The sequence below is a fragment of the Lasioglossum baleicum genome, chromosome 13 (genome assembly GCF_051020765.1).
Source record: "Lasioglossum baleicum chromosome 13, iyLasBale1, whole genome shotgun sequence".
Lineage (NCBI taxonomy): Eukaryota > Metazoa > Arthropoda > Insecta > Hymenoptera > Halictidae > Lasioglossum > Lasioglossum baleicum.
The window spans coordinates 3,286,329-3,305,882 of record NC_134941.1 but is presented as its reverse complement, the minus strand read 5'-3'; the positions used below and the strand labels follow the sequence as shown (position 1 = coordinate 3,305,882).

The 19,554-nt window shown below is 33.4% G+C and overlaps 1 long non-coding RNA gene across 1 annotated transcript in view; it reads left to right on the top strand.

Annotated features, from left to right (window-relative positions):
* The window catches only part of LOC143215401 (uncharacterized), a 167,338-nt gene that overhangs the window by 118,454 nt on the left and 29,330 nt on the right, over positions 1 to 19,554 (top strand). Inside the window, exons 3-4 of the long non-coding RNA XR_013010371.1 lie at positions 16,365 to 16,481; positions 17,053 to 17,213. This is a non-coding gene — a long non-coding RNA (uncharacterized LOC143215401). The remainder of the gene's footprint in view (positions 1 to 16,364; positions 16,482 to 17,052; positions 17,214 to 19,554) is intronic.

Below are 19,554 nucleotides of genomic sequence, written 5' to 3'. Positions count from 1 at the left end.
TCAAGGTAATTCGTTTTATAGAACCTACAAGCGCACAGTTAGGGAGATGTGACCTGATCTTTTTAGTAATATACAGATCAATAAATTCATTTAATATTTCCCTGAAAGTGTCTATTCGATTTTTGTTAGCATTACGATGAGAGTATGGGAAACGTTTTAATACAATATTTAATCAATATAATTCTCCGTCACATCTCCGTAACTGTGCGCTTGTAGATTTTCTAACAATGCATCCACCAATCAAGGTGATTCGTTTTATAAAACCTACAAGCGCACTGTTACGGAAATGTGACCTGATCTTTTTAGTAATATACAGATCAATAAATTCATTTAATATTTCTCTGAAATTATCTATTCGATTTCTGTTAGCATTACGATGAGAGTATGGGAAACATTTTAATACAATATTTAATCAATATAATTCTCCGTCACATCTCCGTAACTGTGCGCTTGTAGATTTTCTAACCATGCATCCACCAATCAAGGTGATTCGTTTTAGAAAATCTACAAGCGCACAGTTACGGAGATGTGACCTGATCTTTTTAGTAATATACAGATCAATAAATTCATTTAATATTTCTCTGAAATTATCTATTCGATTTCTGTTAGCATTACGATGAGAGTATGGGAAACATTTTAATACAATATTTAATCAATATAATTCTCCGTCACATCTCCGTAACTGTGCGCTTGTAGATTTTCTAACAATGCATCCACCACTCAAGGTGATTCGTTTTAGAAAATCTACAAGCGCACAGTTACGGAGATGTGACCTGATCTTTTTAGTAATATACAGATCAATAAATTCATTTAATATTTCTCTGAAATTATCTATTCGATTTCTGTTAGCATTACGATGAGAGTATGGGAAACATTTTAATACAATATTTAATCAATATAATTCTCCGTCACATCTCCGTAACTGTGCGCTTGTAGATTTTCTAACAATGCATCCACCAATCAAGGTGATTCGTTTTATAAAACCTACAAGCGCACTGTTACGGAAATGTGACCTGATCTTTTTAGTAATATACAGATCAATAAATTCATTTAATATTTCTCTGAAATTATCTATTCGTTTTCTGTTAGCATTACGATAAGAGTATGGGAAACGTTTTAATACAATATTTAATTAATATAACGGAAGATGTACATCGTAATATAATACTGCAATGAACATTGCAAGAGATGTGCGAAACCTATGCGAGTATAATTGACGTTACTGACAATTTCAATAATCGTAAAATAAAATTTTAATTGTAATAGGTCATATTGATAGTTCTCATATTAATAATGTACTTGTATACTTCTGTCGATTTTTTATTCAGGTACTAAAAATTATTTACTGGAATTGTACTGTCATTGAAAACCTAATATTCTCATATATTGTAAATGAAATTGTTCATTTGGATTCAGTTATACTTCACTTTCTGCCTCATTACTAAACCGCGCAACTTCGTGCAGAATAAAAATTGTTGCATCTTCTGCAATAAACAAGGGCCAAGTAAAAATTTCTTTCATTCTGTAATAATGTTCGTAAGATGCAACTAATACATTGATGTTATTCAATTTTTTAAATCTGTTCATTGCTTTAAATTGCAAACTAGTATGTTGCACCGTATTAATTAGCTCAGAGTAATCTTGTACCGAAGGAAGATAGTAATATCGTTAATATATTGTTGCATAAACATCTATAGTAAGAAGACAATCTTGTGATAAGATACGGCTCTCAGAAAACTAAAAAATGTTACTTTACCTCAGTCATAAAAATTGTTTCTTACTTGATCGACAGGAAACGTGAAGAAGCACAATATTCGAAAATCAGGTCGCATTCTTTTGACAGTCCAATTTAATTACGAATGGCGTTCGGAATGGAAACGGCTGATTGTTCGCGGATCAGCCGAAGTATCCGGTTGGTTTTGTTTTCGCAAATTCATGGCATAAGCAGATCCCCAAATGATAATGGAAGGCCAGGGCGATCGTGTTAATCAAGTAATTGGTATTTGGTAAAAGAGGCCGATCAATACTGCCGAACCAGTGGTGTGGAGCAGGAAAAGCGTCCGTATTAATAACTGGAATGCGATAAACTTTCGATTGAATAATCGACTTCTAATGAAACCATAAATCTCCGGCTCTGCGTGAAAATCATAAATTATTCAATAACACTCTGCCATTATCAGCGGCTGTACCGTGAAAACGTTCACCTTAATTTGCCAGTTTAATCAACGTATTTACGTTTCGTTAATTGAAGTTTAATTGCAGAAGTAACAACGTTGCATTCAACGCTTTTGTGGACAATCGGATAATCGAATTAAACGAGATAAATGAATGTTGTATCATCGAGGAAATATTGTGACGTCGTTTCAGGATCATGGAATATTTTTTGGAGTTACGTATCTATTCTTAATTTGACTAAAATTCAAGTTTAAGATACTGTATTTTTCCTTATTAAATTATCATCAAATGATTAAATTATATTTCTGATCAAAATGACACCACAGACGATATTATTGCGATCATAACTACTTGTGTAACGAGCGATTGAAGATTCGAACTTTACATTTATGACGGATGAAAGAATTCTGTAATTGTGAACTCCGAAACTTTAATTATAGTTTACACAAGTAATTATTGTCGTCATTATATCATGTTTCTGTCATTTAATCGGAAAAAGGAGACGAATGAGATGGTTGAAGTTTCATTTACGATAAACCAATACATAATAAGGAATTTTGATTTTTGAATTTAGAAGACTGAGCTCACACTCCGTTAAAGTTTGCCGAACGTCATGAGACACCGTCCTCGATCGTTATCCTTCGAATATGAAGAACACTGCAAACTACAAAGAAAGTCGTATACCTCTTCTATAACTGTGACTCTGCAAAAGTCTTCACAGTTACGGAGAGAATACTGTAGCCAAAGTTGAAGACCAACTATTATTAACTTCGAATTTTTTTTTTTATATTTAATCTTTAACTACCCGCGCGCCCTGAATTTTCACTTAAGTACTCGCGCGGTGTATTTTGTACACCATATGTATCACTGTGTGATTAAGTACACATATCATTGTATTAGTACAAGAAAATACATTGTCTTGATGAATTATGATATTTATTGAGAAAATAACGATAAATGAATATAATAATTGTTAATAAAAAAAAAAAAATCTGGTGACATTCTTTTCACATTCGCTTTATTCGCTGCTCTGTTCGCCGATCTTGCACGAATCGCATGTAATAACGGTGGTCATATGTCGTTTACATACTGATCTCTTGCAACTGCCGCAGAAGATAGTTGGTTACTCGATCCTTCTTCCTACCGCAGATAAAACATCTCGCTCGTATCAAAATACCTGCCAAAGCTGGTGGCGGCTCCTCTTCAATTCCTTCTTCTGTACTCTGTACGAATGAATACACGGAAACAGCAGTGTGTAAACAGCAACTTCGTGTGTATTTTGTGGATACATTGGGCGTAGGTTACATGAAGCGGCAGTGCTGGGGGAAGTCGCACTATGATGGGACAGCATTTTCTGAAATAATGGTGTACTGTTTACACCAGCGCGGGTAGTTAAAGGTTAATGAAGTTTGTCTATATATATCGACAACGACAAAGTAGAATTTTATTTCGCGTCAAACAAAACTTAATAATATACATATATTTAGTAGATTCCGTTCGAAATCTTCGTCACGAGATCTGGCTCGATGTTACTCGATGTTAAATATTAAATCTGTGTTCCGTTTATGTCAAATAATTTTAACAATTTATCTACCTTGTGTTAGGGAAAAGACTGTTAGAAAATTGCTGTTAGGTCACGATGGAAAAGTCACGAAATAATCTCGAGTGGGTGGTGTCAAGAATCTCGCATTACTCTTTGAGTATGTACCCATAACAATAACTCTTTATATTTCGTTGGTTCCCACGGCCTCGCGGCAATTCCAAGCATTCGGCACGAGAATCTCATAACTCCTGACCCAATCCTAATGGTTAATCTGCCCTCCTGCATTCTTCATGGCGCGCTCTTATATATAATTTCGCTCCGAACTATCCCTACCTGACTCATTTCTATTATCTTCTCATGCAAATCTCTCTGCACTCGTACCTTCCTTTCGCGAGTTCTACACCTCCCATTCCCGATTCCGTGTTCCCATTCTCAGCACGAGAAAAACGAAGATAACACACAATTATAACCCACTTGGAGATCGTACTTTCAAATCTCCCGAAAGATATAGCGGACCTTTCATTATTTTGCTTCAGCGAGAACAATCCTGATTCATAGCAACGGCTCCCATATTTTTCCGGGGAACGGTGTATCGATAACATGAGCCGCGATAAAATTTCTCCGCTTCTCGGCGGGAACGTCTCCCAAAAGAACTAAACGTCACAATAGTGTGTTATCATTGAAACCTCACTCGTACCCTTGCAATTGCCCTTCCTTTTCTCTTTCGTTGCCTTCCCTGGGCTGCTGCAATTTTACGATGTATACGTGGCTCGCATTCCGCCGGATGGCGTTTGCCAACGAAATTTATCGTCGCCCCGAGCGCCAGTAAATGCGGAAAGATCGACTTTAAGTGGAAATTAGACCAAGGCGTTGTCCGATTCGGAGCTTCAGCAAAAACTTACGCGGTTGTTGCGCTCGGCGCATAAGAAATATCGTCCATTATGTATTCAGTTATGTATAACTATCAAATTATGTATGTATGCATACGGTGCACAGTGATCCAGGCGATTTTAGCACTATTTGGAAGTTTAAGGGTGTAACGATGTAAGTCGTTGAATTCTGTTTGACATTAGCTACAATATTATGGAGTTAAAAATATACAGGGTGTCCCACGTAACACTTTTCACGATTTTTTAGTTAAGTATTTAACTACTTTTAATTAAGTAATCTGACAAAAAATATTTTAAACAAAAGTCGATGAGTTTTCGTTGTCAAAAATTTTCTTTTTAATTATTGACAAGGCCACCTTCAATTTTTAAAATGGTACTTCCATGGTCATCCGAAGGTCGTTGAATTCCTCTTGATACGGGCTTTACTACTATCAAGTCAAAAATACCTGGCCTTGGCAATAATTAAAAAGAAAATTTTGGAATTTTTTTTATTGCAATGTATAGCCAATCGAGAGAAAACTGATCGACTTTTGTTTAAAATATGTTTTTGTCAGATTATCGCAAGTACTTGAAAAATCGTGAAAAGTGTTACGTGGGACACCCTGTAAATTGATTTTTATAATAAAAATTAAGGGTGACCTTGATTTTTTAACATTTTAAAAAATTTTTTATAGTAGACCGCTAAATGTTGATTAACTTTTATTTAAACCACTTCTTTGTCTCATTTTCGGAATTGCCTGAAAAATCATGTTCAGTTTAGAAACAACAATCCATGATGATATTCACAAAATATTGATTTTTAAATGCTTGTACAATTTTTAATCGTTTTTGAAGGTGATGGACATTTATAAAGCATTTACATTGCGATATAAACATGAATATCGACTGAAATATCTGTGAAACTTTAAACAATAATCATTCCTGAATAAGAACGAAAAGGTGGAAATGTTTCTTGCGGCATCTCATACAAGGAAAAATACTGAAAATATTCCAATTTGAGAAAATGCGAAACTATTTGAAACTCAAAAGATACTCCATGTCAGAGGGAAATAACTTCGACAACATTCATTAGTCTGTTAAGAATTATTTATTTAATAAATGACGAACTGTAATTCTAAATTTGAGTTGAGAAAATGTTTTTTAAATATTAAATAGGTTCGGCAGAGTACATCAAAATTATATTCACAAAATGTTCATTTCCAAATGCTTGTTTTGATTATAATTTTTATGAAATTTCATCGATATCAACATTTTCGGCATTGCTGAACATTTAGAAAACAATGCATTTTTTACTACTCATTTCATCATTTTTTCTTATCCGCTTTTTCATTTGCATTTAAGATCAACAAATCACCTAGTGATTAATAAAGAACGCACCTGGTGCGAGGCTAAATAATTAGTTGCAAGGGGGGGGGAAGGAGCTCAACAAATTGAAATCATTTCTTATTCTTACACTGGAAGGGTTGCAGAACGTTGTATTTAGGTTCATGAGTTTACATGATGTTCAATTTGAAGAATGACTCGGTGCCTGAAAGCGAGGAGCTTAAATACCTTCATTACTCGAACTCAAATACGCTTCGTTAGTGTACTGGCTGCTATCGACATGGCGGGAAGTGGAGCAACTAATTTTCTATTCGAGAGAAGAGTAATTAACTTCTTTAATGTCTCAGAAGTTTCTCTTTATTCGAATACTATTATGTGTCCTCCATTTTATGATTGTTTTTAAATATTATTGAGATTTGAACTCCAGAAACTTGGGGTACGATACTATCAACATTTAATTCCCCAAAAATTGTGTTAAATATCTTCGTAAAAAACATGAGCAGTGGCAAAAAAGCTCGGGCACGTGTCTTCTTATTTTGTCTCTAGAATCGCCACAAAAAGTTTCATTAAAATTGGCGACTCCACAGATGTGACCTCTCCTTGTATGTTTTTAAGACTGCAAAAGTATTCGAATTAATCTTTGAAAGAAAAGAGATAAATATACGATATGCATCCTTGTGGAAAGAATTCCTTATTGTTTCTAGTTCTATTTAACACGTTATGAAACACACTGTGCGATAAATTCACGTTTAACCAAATTAATCACATTTAGTCATAAATTAATTAACCACATGTACTCGCACGGAAGACATTTTATAATTATGGTGTGTAAATGTTTAAACTTATATTGCGACTTTAATGATATTACAGTAAATTGCACTGAAATATCGGTTATGATTAAATATAGAAACATCAAAATGATATGAAATCGTGAATAATGAAAAACGATTGTGGAGCATTTAAATCTGCCTCGTTTATTAAGATTTTGAAATATTAATACCAATACATTTGGGCATTTTCAGAATGAATAAACAATGAAACGGGGAATTGAAATAATAGACAGAATGATTCTTTTCATTTCTCAGGAGATCAAACAATAAACAGCAAACGAAATTTACGAGTAAAATCAATAATGGTTGTACAGAGAAATTGATTTCCTTTATAAAAAGATTATGATGTGAACCCAATGAAATGTAGACACGTTAAAGCAAATGAATGATAAAGAATTTAATGTGATTGAACGGATCACGGATAACAAAAAAACGTTGATTCCATTTCTTAGAAGATTAAAACATGAATACAAACAAATGTATAATCAAGTAGGAAATGATCTCTGTAAAGAAAGATTACTCTCATTTATCAGAAGATTTAAAACAGTACCTGATACATACAAATAAATGGCGGAACTTCGAGATGAATAAATAATAAATCAAAAAATAGTCTCGACATAGAACGACTGCAGCGACAGCGTAAAATTAATAGAATTTATTAGCTAATTAAAGGATCAATGAAGAAGGATTTGAAAAGCCCGAAGGCAAATAAATAATGAAGTGATAAATGGCCTTAGGTGGGAAAAGAAAATTCACTCAATTTATTAGAAGATTAAAATGCCAATATAAATAATTGTAGGAGCCTGAGGTAAGTAACAAGATGAAAAATGGTTCGAGGGTACAATAAACACCAGGATGGCAAGTTAACTCGTTCCTCTGGTAAACAGATTAACAGAAAGTATCGGGGAGACGAGCAACGTGTTTCGGTGTCAAAGGATTCCGGAAGAAACTCCGGCGAAGATGAAAACAACGAAGGAGGTAAAGTGCTAACACGAAAGCTGCGGGGGTGGAGGATGGATTAGAGAACTGACGAACTGAGGAGCCCGGGAAACGGGGTGAAAAAAAGTGAGTGGGAGGAATAAGTGGAAGGCGGATTGCCGTGTTCCGCTTCGAGTGTTTCGCGCCACGACCAAGTACTTTATTATTGCAATGGCACCGCCAGCGAAATTGTAATTACGGTTTTAATGAGATTTCCTTAAAGGCATCGAGAAGTCCCTTCCCCCCGCCGCCATCGGTCAGCCAGCCGCTACATGCGCGACACGAGTATGAACTTAAAAGTATAAACAACCGTGTGGAAAAATAAATGGTCCTGGGAATAGGTGCCTCAGACGGCTGTAATAGAGGGTAAAAAACTTTCAGGAAGAAACTCGAACTCTCGTAGCTTTCGCGATATCTGGTCGTTCCGTGAGTTATGTCGCTTCTTTCACGCTATCTTTCGCTGGAAAATATTACGCAATTATTTCTCTCTGCTAGTGCATTGGTTATTGTTAATATCCCCCCCCCCCTATCTTTTTGGTACTGGCTTTTGGTAATTGGTAACGATTTCCTTAAAATGTTTGCTGATTTGATTTGGACTTGATCGATTTGTTTGATTATAATTATTTGATCAGCTTATAACTTATTCGAATTACTATTATTGATCTGTCGACAGTTGTGCCGCTTTTTCAAATTCTGAGGCAATTTTTACCTTTTAAGGTGAGTCACTCTGCAATTATGAACATATGTATATTCATTATGTATAATGAATGTTGACCTTCAACAATCTTGAATGACCTTGAGTCGTAGGTCGCTGTACGTGCCTTAAAACGTTCTATTAGATAGTACGTAGAAGAGTATATTATTCTAATTTAACCCTTTGCACTCGGAGCTAATCTAATTCGAAAACCGAATTTTTCTTCCGCCCTGAAATATTTTCATTTTTTATGATTTTCTTAATTTCTTAAATAAAACATTCAATACGTTTAGTAATTTACTGAATACAAATTTCATAATGCTACAAATATTTTGAATAATGGTATAAGAATTAGTAGCTACGCCTCTGAGTCGCCGCTCGAGTGCAAAGGGTTAAAAAATGGAGGTGACCTTCATATGTCCTCTACGCGTCCCCCTACAAAAATATAACCACGAGAGTCTCGTCCGGTTTTAGGTGCCTCGCCTATTATTATACAGTAATTATTGGTTTATAGGTAATTCTTCAACTTTCAATCAATCAAATAGTCTCTTTAAAACATTTATGCTGCCTAGGCTTCAACACTATCGATTCTTCGACGAAGATTTTCTTTATAAAGTGTTAATGCATTAGTTCATAATTATTGGTCCTTTTTTTAAATAAATTTTTAGTGTTTTGTCACAGAAATAGTTTTATGTAATTTCTTAAGTGATTGAATTATGTTTTAACGATTTCTACAAACGTTAAAGTAATGTTTCCACTGTTATCGGAAAGAATCGAGCGTTCATGAAATGTTCTTTTGTGTGATTGCAGTTTGTACGATCCCACGTAATCCTTTCGGTTTGTTTCGGGGAACAACTAACGGTTTTGATAACGTAATCAGTGAACAGAACCTCTCCCTGACAATTCATTGTTCTGCAATCGAAATTGGGGTTTGCATCTCTTTGAATCCCATTGAGGGAATTTGGCAATTAACATCTACCAACTCCGATTATACTCTACACGCCATCCAACACTGGACGGAGAGAGTTGGTTAAATATCCGTATACTGTCTGTTGGAAACTAAATAAATCGCAAGTGGACAATGGCTGACACTTATTAAATATTGTAATTTTTATGCAAAAAATATTTTCTGAAATTTTTTCGAATAGACTGTGTGTAATAATTTACTTTTGAGGATTGTAGGTATTATCAAATGTAGTGAGGCAATTCTCGAAATTTTTGTTCTCATTTGTACATATTTATTCATAAATAAGTAAATAATAAAGTGAGAATCCCTTTTCTATACATTTATGTAACGTTAAAGCAACCCAAACTGTGAAGAAAGTGTGTAGTTTTAATCTGGTAAAGTATTCTCATTTGTACATATATTTATTTATAAATAAATAATAAAGTGAGAATCCCTTTTCTAATTTTAATGAACAACCCTGACTGTAAAGGAAGTGTTGTAGTTTTAATCTGTTAATTACTCTCGATTTTATCTCAATATAATGAAATAAAGGAATTTATTTGCAAAAATGGAAATACATATATGGAATATTAGTATATTTTCATTTACTGAATTCAAGTCGCCTGTTGACAATTCCGCAACAAGCTTAACAGCACGTGACAGAATGACGTATACTGCATAATAAAGTTATTTTAATTGATTCGAACTAGCGTTTAACAGTTTCACAACATTACAATTCTTGTTAAATAACGAAATCTTTAAATTCAATTAACACACTTCGTAAAATAGTCTTGACATGATAAATCAAATTTACATTAGCACACAACAAATTGAGATTTCGTTTTACGCATGTACGTAAATAAATAACTCAAATATTACTTCGTTCTCTTCTCCCAGTGAAAGCATCTTTGTTTTCTAAACAATGAGCTGCGGACCTTTATTCACCGAGTCTTCAAAAATATTCAAAAATCAATCAATACACAATAGAACTTAACACACTTTTTTTATTAGTTCTCGAGCTCTACAATTGAAAAGAAAAACAAAGACTGAAGACTACTCTTTCTGAATTGGTCTAAAAAAATTAAAACTTTTATTAGACTACGTTCATGCAAGATAAAAGTGTTCTAAGACGATTCTAACGAACATAAATTAAACTACAATTGTACTTCTTCCAATAATTTTAATAAATCAAAAATAATGTTCTTTATTAAATTGAAGTAGAAGAATTTCAAAACATAAAAGGAGACTATTTTAATCATTTGTATATATTAATATATTTGTTATACATATTGTTACCTACAAAACTCGTACATGATAATGACCAAGAAAGTAGAACGTGTACAGAGTGTCCCAAAAAAGTAGAGAAATTAATGCGAAACATCGAATTTTGCATTTCTACAAACATGAAAAGAAGATATTTGTGGAAGGTTTGAAATATAATATCACAGTAGAAGATCTCAAGCCACAGATCATTGAACAAAAGTAATTTATTAAGAACACAATTATAAGGAAAACATAACACAAAAAATGTACATTCGAGCAGAATGAAATGTTTATCGGACGCTGACTTAATAAATCAATACTTGTGTAGCAAAGGAACGATTCGCTATTATTTTTTACAAACTTGAATCTATATCTTACTGGGTGATTAAACACAAATGGAGCAAATCAATCCACAATATTAAATATTCTACGTTTTCACGAAAAGACTAAAGATGTAATAAGTTCTTATGATCTTAAAAGTCTTACATGGTAGTTAAAGTGCTAATCCTTTCGACACACGTACGTATTTGGCTACAATCAGAATTGAAAGTGGGACGACTTCCGCGAACAAATGGCGGGGCGGTCAGAAGCTTGTCAGCTTTATAACGCATTTGCATTTAAACCGCTTTGGGACGTCGTCGCCGTGTTAAAACGGTAAAGGATAATGATAGGCCTTACTTCCCATCCTTTCTCGAGTAGTTTTCCATTATCTAGTTTCACGTACCCTGTGGCTTCCGTGCTACATTTTTCGAATTGTCGGAAATGTATTTTTCAGTTCGAGCGAGACGAAAAAGAATATTCCAATTCGAACGACTTCCACACAATATTATTTAATATATAACATGCAAATAAATACGAAAACAAATGGAGGCTTAAATCGTATGAAATTTTATCTACCGGAAAATTCAAATATAAAACTCCTTTTTGCACCATTTATTCGTTCATGCGTTCGTCCATGGCTGGATAATTCTACTTTAGTTAATATTGGCGGATGATTTAATACAATGAATAATGCAATTAACTGTTGATAGATAATTTGATCATCGAAAAATGGGAAATACTGGCTACTATAAACTCGTATTAATTACAGATAGAATTAGCGAGTAATTGTCAGATAAATCCGCTAAATTAATTCTAATCATATCGTTAATTTTCTAAAAAATGGATTTAGGAAAATAGGTTCTGGTCTGACAATTTCGTGGCATCGATTAGGTCAGACCACAAATAATTTCCGTTTCATGGAACACATTGTAATAATGCATTTATCATTCTAATGACTCTTCTCATGCTCGAGCTATCTGATAAATGGTAATAGGTTACTACAAATGATGGTGAACATACATATAAATGACTGTAATATAAGTGTTGCTCATTGTATTGATCGATAAAATTCATATAATGCAACAGAAATTACTTCAGACTCGACCTAATAAATTTGTAATACATAATACACTTTAAAAATGTTTCTTATTATATAATGTATACTGTATAGTTTTTCCTCTTTGGCGAAAGTTACAAAAGGTATTTTTCTTACATGCAAGATCATTATTCTATAAAGTATCGTATGAAGAAATGATTTCCATAAACCATGTGATAAGAGAGGGCACATAGTACATAATTTGAACAATATAGTGTCTATAACAATAGTATGATCAAAGGCAATATTTCTTATATTAACAAAGAAATACTGCCTATGATCATACTATTGTTATAGACACAACAATTTTACATTGTTCAAATTATAAATTGTTGAATAATTCAAAAAATTGAACATGTCAATATATGATTTCTCCTCTATTAAGATCATTAAGGGAAGAAATAACATTCGACTTTGTTTCCATTTCTTGCAATCGATGCAGACAATTTATATTTTGCATAAAGATCCGTAGTCTAGTTATTACAGACGATACAATCTTCAGTTTCCAAGTCGCTGTGTCACGCAAAACTATCGTAGACAATAGACAATAATAAATATTTTTTCTCAGACAAATAGATAGTTTCGACGATGTTATTATTCAAGTGTGAAACAATGGGTTACACAAAACTTTTCTCGTACGTTTTCCACATGGAAAACTGTATGAAAAAACCAACCTGGTCCGAAAATACAATTCCGTAGAATAGTCTGCCCGAGGGAAATAGAATAATACAGGGTTTGATAAAAAATAGAATACCGTACTCTTCAACACCTCCACAAAATCCACACCTTAGAATTTAGAACACTACAAAAATGTTATGGTTGCAAGTCGTTGGGAAAAGAGTAAACCCACGGACAGTATATTCCACAATTTATACCGTTGTGTTGGGTTTCTCATCATCTTGGCGCAACAAGCAGAATCTGTATCGCCCACAGAATATTGCGTTGATTCTGTATTCAACCATTACTCACTAGCGAATACGTTTCCATGTATATCTGGAGGAAACGCGAACGTTTCATTATCCGAATACACGTTTTTCCATGCTGATTCACGAAAATTGAAATTAAACAGGGATTTATTTGCGTCGCTCAGAATTTTATGAGCTTGAAAAATCGAATGAGACCTTGACGAGACGTCGTGAAACTTTTTATTGCATCGTGTTCTGCGCAAGAGGGAGCCTATGAATGTGAAAATGCGGTGATTGCAAATTGCGAAAGTTGGCGAAAATAAAAATTCAGATGGCGCCGGAGATAAGAGGCCCGAAAAGAGGTTATCAAGAGAGAAAAAGAAATGAACTTATAGTTACCGTGGAGTTCACTTTAAACTTGAAAATTTAAATAAATTTCTGCTTCAATGGTCGGACACTTCCCAGCATTTATATCCGCCCTCACCTTAATTAGTCGCAATCCGAGGAACTACCCTCTTCGTCTATAAATACAAACTAAAGCCCTCGCGGCTTAAACGCGCGCGACGTTCCGCTAATTTTGAGAGGCATTACGGGCGCAGTCGAACACGAAATTTCTGTTTTATACTGCCGGCCGCTGTGAAATTTCGTTATCACGCCTTACTTTGAATTAAAGAACGATGTGAAACTGCAGCCGGCGGACTAGCGGATTGAAACTTTTGTCGGCTGGTGCAGCGATCGAAATTGCATTCGAAGTTCCTAATATTAAACGTCCGTTTCACTATTGGAAATAAGCGAGAGAATTTTATGAAAATGATATACAGTGGGTAACGAAACTGTGCGAATGCCCTTTAAAACTAATAACTTTTTTATAATTGTACCAAACGACCTGATTTTTTATAATCAATTGGAAGCATTGGTTTACGAAATGATGTGCAAAAAATATTTTCCAAAAATTATAATTCACAAGGTTGCATGCAAAAAAGAAAAGGCATTTCTTAAAACCTTTTATTTGGACCCTTAATGAAAATTTCAAATATATGTTAGTTATACACATGCTGAAAATTTCATCGAAATCGGTGGACGCAGAAAAAAAAACGACACGCATCGAAAGATAAAACTGATCAAAAGTCGTGTAAAACTATGATTTTCACCATTTTTAACCGCTTGTAACTCGTGTGTATATTAATCGATTTCGATGAAATTTTCAGCATGTGTATAACTAACATAGATCTACAAAACATATATTTTAAGTTTTTATTAAGGGCCCAAATTAAAGGTTTTAAGAAATGCATTTCCTTCTTGCATGCAACCTTGTAACTTATAATTTTTGGAAAATCTTTTATGCATATCATTCTAAACATTTCTGATATTAAGTGTATTTGGTTCTTGACGCAAGTTCTGCATTTTTCTTCTGTTTTTTGGAGACTTTCGTTTATCGATTAACCCTCGCAAGGTTTAATAACACATAAATAGTAAGGTGGGGTCTCTTATAGACCCCGACAAATAAATTTCATAAATAGTCTCGTTTTTAATAAATTTGTGATAAAGAATAATACTTTTAAAAAATCTAAAGCTGGGGTCTCTGAGACCCCACATTACCTTGCGAAGGTTAACAATAATTTGAAAATGAATATTTAAGTGCTTCTATATATTATTACAAATGCAAAATGGATTGTATTCGACGTGAATAGTAAAGTTCGGTATGTATAACGTTCTCGGTGTAATTATGCCAAAATCATTGGGAACAGTTGGTATTGATTTCAACCTCGTTTTAGATTTCGATGTGTTGTAGTACTATTCCCAGTCGAACGATAACTACAATTACAACTTGTTGATCGCATTCGATGCTCGAGGCAGTTAATACCATTGAACGGACATTCGAACATCTCGAATGTTTCTCGTAAATGGTGACATTGTAACAGCTCATTAATATTAAATTGATATTGTCATCGTTGATCCGATGGACAATAGAGTTAATCGTTAATGAATGGAATAGTGCTGAGCAGTGTTGGTGATTGATGAGTGGCTTCATTCAGTGTAGTGAAAATTTAAGGGCTTATTTTCAAGCAATTGTAGATAAAGTGACTCGGATTAATATTCGGACGCTCTAAAACGGCATTACTTTTTTAATATTGTACTATACGATTTTAACTTTTTCTGGGGAAGCTAGAGCAATTGATTTACTACAGGATGTCAAAAAAAACTTTTCCAATAATTGCGATTGGTCGAAATTTTAGAAAAAAATACTAAAAGTTGCATTTCACAACTTTTTTATGTGGGCCTATATTGAAAATTTAAAAAGTACTTTTTCCAGGTCTGTATCAATTATATGCACTGTGAAAGTTTCATGGAAATCGGTTGATGCGGGAAAATACTACAGGTATTGAAAAATGTCAGAATCCCTAAATTTATTACAGTTAGAGGCCGAAAATCGTGAAAATCTGCAATTTTTACCATCTTTAAACGTTTGCAGCTCATTGCAACGTCAACCGATTTTTACGAATTTTTCAGAATATGTTTAATTGGCACAAATCTACAAAACGTATTTTTTAAATTTTCAATACAAACCCACACAAAAAACGTGTAAAATGCAACTTTTACTACTTTTTCTACAATTCCGATCAATTGCAATTTTTGAAAATTTATTTGTTTTCACATCCTGTAGTAAAGTAATTGCTCTAGCTTCCCAAAAAAGTTCAGATCGTATACTACAATATTAAAAAAGTTATCGTCTATTTTAAAGCGTCCGCATATTAATCCGACTCACTTTCACATCGCATTTACTTAAAATTGACTTTAGAATTTTTTATTAAGTATATGATACTGAATTAAGAAGATTACATTCATTTTAATTGTTTGCATGTAGCTTTCTCAATCGCGTTATTTGTTGAACATCGTTAAAATATTAAAACAATGCAATTTGGAAATAAAAAAGCAATGTAGAACAATGGATAGCATTTTTTCAATCGATGTAGAAACAACAGAGATACCTGAAAAAAGCCAGTTACAGCAAGCCGTGCAAATGGTTTATACGCAACAATAAAAATGGTTTCAACATATCACAATGAGTGTAACGAATGGAAATTGAAATTGAAAAAAGATTGTGCGATTTTGAGGCTATGAGATTTGAGAATTGTAGAACGTTAACTTTGATGAAATAATTAACCATTTACCACACTTGAATAATTTTTGTACACATAAATGTACAAGAAATAGTTGTCTTAGCATAACTAAGACATTTGTTTTATTGTAAAATTCGGCAAAACGAAAACAAACATTGGTTTATGAACGCGTTTATCTGTTTACAAATGTTTTACGCATTTTTTAAAACTTTTGTTTAGAGAATTAAAAATATTTCTTCGTGCTGCTCACACATTATTTCATAATTTTCACATTTCAGTGAACGCGCTATGATATTTATGATAAAAGAAGAATATTTATTGTTTCTCCCTGGTTTGAGAAAGCCAGAATTTGTCCACAAATGTTAACTCCTTCATCTACAAACGTTGAATACAAGGTAAAAAAATGTCTGTGTTACAGAATTAAATTTTAATATTTTATAATCTATTTACGCGATTAAAAAGATAATGTACGATAAATATTTAATGATATGATACATGATAATATTATTTATTATTTCACTTGTTCGTGAAACCTTTAATTTCAACGACTTTATTGATCCACATTCGTTGGACTTTTCCAAAATTTTTGTCTAGAGAATTAACACTAAAACTACCGAGCACTGAGAGCGATTGAAATGTTTATCTGATAAAAATGACAAGGATCTATTTATTTAGATTTCGTACAATTTTTATTGCAACATGCGTTTGTGGATAAAGAAAATCGAATCATTTTCCATGTAAGCAACGTCATAATGTCAATAACTATAAAATTAAAAATTTCAGACCGGTCATTTGACCGGCAATGGTAGGTTTAGCGTTTTCTTTAAATGTAATACCTATTGTAGTTTGTATACTGTATATTTTTTTAAATATAGGATACAATTGATACTATTTTTCAGTGCATTATGTATGGACATATTTCGTCGAGTTTACAATTCGCCCATTAAAATGAATGTTTCCTTTCAGAGGGAGTTGTACAGAAAAGTTGACCTTGGAAAACTTGCAGAAAATATTACGCATGTTGGAAGAGGACTAGCGCAGATTGTGTAGTACATCTTGCTTGCGAATTGTGAAAAAGGAAAGCCAGGTTGAAGGAGGATCGTGAATACCAAGCCCACGGAATCAAGGTAAAGTTAAATTATGGTTGAAGATATCAAACGTTTTATTAAAGTCAAGTGAGATGTGATGCACGAGACCCGGCTTGCATCTGAATCCCGCAACAAAGTCTCAGACAAAATCTCAGAGATCAAAGATCAACATCTCACACAAATGTAATAGCGACGTAAATGTAAAAAAGTACGATGAAACATACTTTTACATCTTCTGCGACCTTTGACTATATACTCCAACTAGTTTCTTTGAAAGAACTAATACTCGATATTACCTCGCTGACAAGTTTGCAGTCAAGACGACGTCTTAACGTATATGGCTCACTCGCAGGGTTTTGCAAAATAATTTCAGAGAACTATGTCAATCTTCTGACATTATCTAAGTTAAGGTTCTCCAACGTAACGCGGGAATGTCGTTAACGAACTACTAAGGGCACTTTGTTACATTTAACTAATTTCAAGTGCCGCAGCAGCTGAGAGTATCCTGATCCTTCAAACTCTATCTCCTGACAATATTGCTTTTCTCGTTAAAAATACGAGAGTTCTGCATTCACGTGAAATTGTCAAAAATTAAATATATTTGTTGGCACAATTACATAAGACAGTAATAGTCCACACATTTATTAAACAATAAAAGATGTCTCTACAGCAGAGTCGCCGGATTAAGGACTCTTCAGCAGAGACGCCAGATTAAGAGCTCTATAGTAGAGTCGCCTCTGTCGTGCATGTATCACAGTGTCACCTGACTAATCTGATACTGGCAGAGTACACAAACATATACATTGATAACAACAATATAAACAATCGATTACGGAACTAGCAATTTTACATTGCACAGCAATATTTAGGAAATTATCATAGTTTAAATAGAGAAAATTTTTCGAGAATTGAATACTTAATGTTCAAATACTTCTTGAATCCACTGTAAGTGAATTGCAATAATTGTTGATTGAAAGTTTAGATAAAATACCATTAAAATTACAATTAGAAAAATGAAAAGAAACCTACCAAAACAGGGATCCGGATCTGTTTAATCGTCAACAGCGTCCAAGTTTTTAAAGATTAAACAGCGATAAAATAACAATTACAAATGTTAAAATGAATCAAGGATGAACAAATTTAATGAATTGAAAGCGTCCAAGTTTTTAAAGATAAAACAGTGCGTAAATAACAATTATAAACTTTAAAATGAATCAAGGATGACCAAATTCAATAACGATCGAAAAAATTTAATGAATTGAAAGCGTTCAAGTTTTTAAAGATAAAACAGTGCGTAAATAACAATTATAAACTTTAAAATGAATCAAGAATGACCAAATTCAATAAAGATCGAAAAAATGTAATAAGTTGGAAGTGTCCAAGCGTTTAAAGATTAAACAGTGCGTAAATAACAATTATAAACTTTAAAATGAATCAAGGATGACCAAATTCAATAACGATTGAAAAAATTTAATGAATCAATGTTCTTAACAAAATTCTAGAAGCGTAAAAAATACTATATATATCTTTCTCGATAGTAAAGCATTTGACAATTGTAACGAATGATCATTTTTCTTCGTTTGAGAAATAAAGGATTCGTTGGAAGTTGAATAAAACTGGCAGAACCTGTCAATTACTTCAAATTGGACAATTTTATTAGGTTAAATAGATCATTTCTCGCGTAACAATCGCTGCAGCGATGACTTTTATATCACCATTCTTCGGTACAGGGACATAAAAGGACTCCGTGTTCTTTGTCCCTCAATCTAAGGATCTTTACTTCGATTCGCTTTTTTTACGATCACTTTCTGTCAATCGACGACTTAGATTTTATTTTTACCGTCCCGACCAACTGCCGTCTATTTCCGCGACTTCCCTTCTATATTTTTATATCATTCTTATAGCGGTATTTTTATTTTCCAGGAGAAATGATTTCGGGGTCGGAAATTGCTGCACTCAAAATACTTTTTAGATTCAGAGAGGGAAACTGGTTGGGTTCCCTCTCCGTTTCCATGAATCTGTAAGATATGTTATCAATACAGTATTCTCATTATTCTAGAATGTCAATAATAAACTGAACGTTGAACATATTTATGACCAAATTTAAATAAAACTCCTGTAAGGAAAACATGTGACAGTGCTAGACGAAAGTATTCTGATACCGTTTAAAAATGAATACCACTTTTTCAAAGTTGGACCAAATGATTAAGGTTGTAATCAGCTTGTATGCAATCTGTGCCACGTAACTGTGGCCACGTTTTTTCGGGCACTTACAAAATACAATAGAAAAAAGTGAAGGAAGTTTGTTCATGAAAAATGACGGTCACCTTCATGTTTTTAAATGGCACTACTTATTTTTTAGCACATAATATAATTGTTC